The sequence below is a fragment of the Drosophila navojoa genome, unplaced genomic scaffold, assembly GCF_054131105.1.
Source record: "Drosophila navojoa isolate 15081-1374.11 unplaced genomic scaffold, UAZ_NAV_1.0 NAV_Backbone_111, whole genome shotgun sequence".
Lineage (NCBI taxonomy): Eukaryota > Metazoa > Arthropoda > Insecta > Diptera > Drosophilidae > Drosophila > Drosophila navojoa.
Window position 1 is genome coordinate 24,263 of NW_028301742.1, and position 3,714 is coordinate 27,976.

The 3,714-nt window shown below is 36.1% G+C and overlaps 1 pseudogene; it reads left to right on the forward strand.

Moving 5' to 3' along the window:
- The first annotated feature begins 479 nt into the window (after positions 1 to 479).
- LOC108657963 (dynein axonemal heavy chain 17 pseudogene) lies at positions 480 to 3,369 on the forward strand (annotated as a pseudogene).
- Positions 3,370 to 3,714: the final 345 nt, after the last annotated feature.

Sequence of the window (3,714 nt, forward strand, 5' to 3'; positions counted from 1 at the left end):
CTGTTATTGAAACGAAAATTCTAGTCCCAGACAGGCTTTTATGGGCTAACCGTGAATATAGTTTTAGTTATAATTTTCTTATTCCAATTCAATTCATTCCATTTCTTTTCATAGGTGTCTTCAGTATCATTTTCCTCTTCATGAGCATGATTTCAAGCGCTTTTCTCGATTTACCATGCAGCCTTGAGTCAAATAACTTTGACGAAGCTTAAAACTTTATTGTTAGTCCGCAAAATTTTATAAAAATTGTTTTTAGGTCGGCTGGAGTTTTCTGAATGAGAAAATCAAAACAGTTGGCCGATACTGAACAAAAAAAAAAAAAATAATTTGGATTTATGCCAAAAATACTGATTTTTTACCCAAAGTCTGCACTATTAAATATAAACTTTTATCCCTTAAACTACACAACCGAATTAAAGTCACATTTTATAATAATAGTTTAACTACTATTTGCTAATGAAAAATTTTATTTTCAGGAATTGCAAGATTTTATAGATGAAGCCAAAGTAGTATTGAAATTGGAACTCAAAAGAGATGATTTTGATGGATTGGTTAAAATACTTTCTATATTAAACCAAATTAACGAAAAGCAGTTTACCTTCGATAATATGTTTGAACCTTTAAGAGAAATAGTAAATTTACTTAGGAAATATGGATATGAGTTCAGGGATACGGAACTGTTACAACTTAATGAGCTTCCTGATGCATGGCAAAAAATTAAACGGCAAGCAGCGGTAACAAAACAAGTTATTGCACCAATACAAAGCTATCAAGTGGACCAAATTGAGAAACGCATTTTGCTGTGCAACAATATGGCTAATACATACAGAAAAAAATTTATGCAAAAGAAATTTTTTAATGTTCCCTGTCCCAATTGTTATGAACTTATTGACGAAACAGATTTGGAAATTGTTGAATTAGAGCAACGGCAGCAAGCACTGACAGAATCATCTGTTCTTTTTGAATTACAAGGTCCAGATCCTGCAAAAATTGAACTTTGTCGAAATGACTTGAAGCTTTCAAAAATAATGTGGGATTTCGCTATTTCAATAGAGTCCACTATAAATGATTGGAAAAAAACACCATGGAAAAAAATTGATATCGAAGGAATGGACCAAGAATGTAAAAAGTTTGGTAGAGAATTAAGGGGATTAGATCCTAGTATGCGCACCTGGGAGCCATTTATATTTATGGAAGCTTCATTAAAAAACTTAATGACGTCATTGAGAGCAGTTACTGAACTTCAAAATCCAGCGATAAGAGACCGTCATTGGGTTGAACTAATGCAAACTACACAAGTAAAATTTAGCATGGACGATTCTACAACCTTAAAGTATCTTATCGATCTTAATCTACACGAATACGAAGAAGAAGTTAAAAATATTGTTGACAAATCTGTAAAGGAAATGAACATGGAAAAGCAACTTCGTGATATAGCAGCAGCTTGGGCCGTTATGGAATTTGGCATAGAAATTCATGAACGTACAGGTATTAAATTATTGAAAGCCTCGGAAGAAATGATTGAAACACTCGAGGATCATCAAGCTCAAATACAAAATATGATCTCATCGAAATATGTTACATTTTTCCTTCACGAAGTTTCAACTTGGCAACAGAAACTGTCAAATGCTGATCAAATCATTGGTTCTTGGTTTGAAGTACAACGAAAATGGCAATATCTAGAAAGTATTTTTATTGGTTCTGAAGACATACGCTCACAGCTGCCTGATGATTCAAAACGTTTTGATTTTATTGATAAGGAGTTTAGAGCCCTATTGGCTCAAATGAATTCTGATCGGAACGTTGTACGATCTACAAATCGATCGGGTAGTAAACTTAATGAGCATCTGGAAACATTACTTAAAATGCTTCTACTATGTGAAAAAGCCCTTAATGACTATTTAGAGACTAAACGTTTATGTTATCCTCGGTTCTATTTTGTTTCATCAGCAGATTTGTTGGATATTTTGTCAAACGGTAATAGTCCAGCAATGGTATCTCGTCATTTAACCAAATTATATGATTCCGTGGGCAAGCTCAATCTCATAGCAGGAACTAGGCAAGCCGGGGGGATGGTGGCTAAGGAGCTAGAAGAATATGTTCCATTTCTTCAAAACTGCGATTGCAGTGGTAAAGTAGAAGTTTGGCTTAATCGCGTTACTGATAAGATGAGGGAAACCCTTCGAGATCAACTGAGACGTTCGTTAACTCAATATGATCATAAACCTCGTCACGTTTGGATTTTTGAATGGCCAGCGCAACCAGCATTAGTTGGCACTCAAATTATGTGGACAGCTGAGACTAATGATGCGTTTGCTAAAGTACAGTTGCGATACGAAAATGCTCTTAAGGATTATAATAGAAAACAAGTGAATCAACTAAATAACCTTATTATACTTTTATTGGGTGATCTTACAGCGGCAGAGCGTCAAAAGGTGATGACTGTTTGTACCATAGATGTCCACAGTCGTGACGTAGTGGGTAGTATTATAGCAAAAAAAATTGAAGTGCAGACAGCATTTCAGTGGCAAAGTCAATTGCGTCACCGATGGGATAGCAAAATTGATGATTGTTTTGCTAACATTTGTGATGCCCAATTTCGCTATGACTATGAATATCTTGGAAACACTCCTCGTCTTGTAATTACGCCACTTACCGATCGTTGTTATATAACGCTTACACAGTCCTTACACCTTGTAATGGGTGGTGCTCCTGCTGGTCCAGCTGGTACTGGCAAAACCGAAACAACTAAGGACTTAGGGCGTGCGTTAGGTATGATGGTCTACGTCTTTAATTGCTCTGAGCAAATGGACTATCAATCAATTGGTAATATCCATAAGGGTCTTGCTCAAACCGGAGCTTGGGGTTGCTTCGATGAATTCAATCGCATATCAGTAGAAGTATTATCAGTTGTTGCTGTTCAAGTTAAATGTATGCAGGACGCAATAAAAGCAAAAAAAACTACCTTTAGCTTTTTAGGCGAATACATTGCGTTACGAGCGACAGTTGGTGTATTCATAACAATGAATCCTGGATATGCTGGTCGAGCAGAGCTTCCGGAAAACCTTAAAGCACTTTATCGGCCCTGTGCAATGGTTGTACCTGACTTTGCCCTTATTAGTGAAATTATGTTGGTAGCGGAGGGATTTCAGGAAGCACGTTTGCTAGCGAGAAAATTTATTACACTTTATACATTATGTAAAGAACTCCTCTCAAAGCAAGACCATTACGATTGGGGTTTACGTGCTATCAAATCTGTTCTTGTTGTCGCTGGCGCTCTAAGGGTAAGTGACGGTCCAAAAATTACGATAACATACAATTTTTAAGCTTCGTGCTTCCGTGCTCATTAAACTGGGTCATAAAAGCTAGTTGAGGCTGCTCGACTACAGAATCCCCTGAACTGATATTTCAATAATTCTTTGCGTCTTTCTGCTTACGAATGAAACTGATGCATTCATAGTCATACATAGAAGTGAAATCTGTTCGCGACGATCACTTTTCTTCCTTTTTTTGAAGAGTATTCCGAAGCCTTCCATTCAAAATGTTTACGTTTTTATAGGTTTTTGTGGGAGGATTATAAATAATGGATTCACAATCAGTATCGCGACAAGCATGCTTTCATATAGGTTGGGTTACATGTATATAGGAAAAAAAATTGTTTACATTAGTCTTTTTACAATTTTCCCTTAATTATAAACTATGACGAGTTCATGT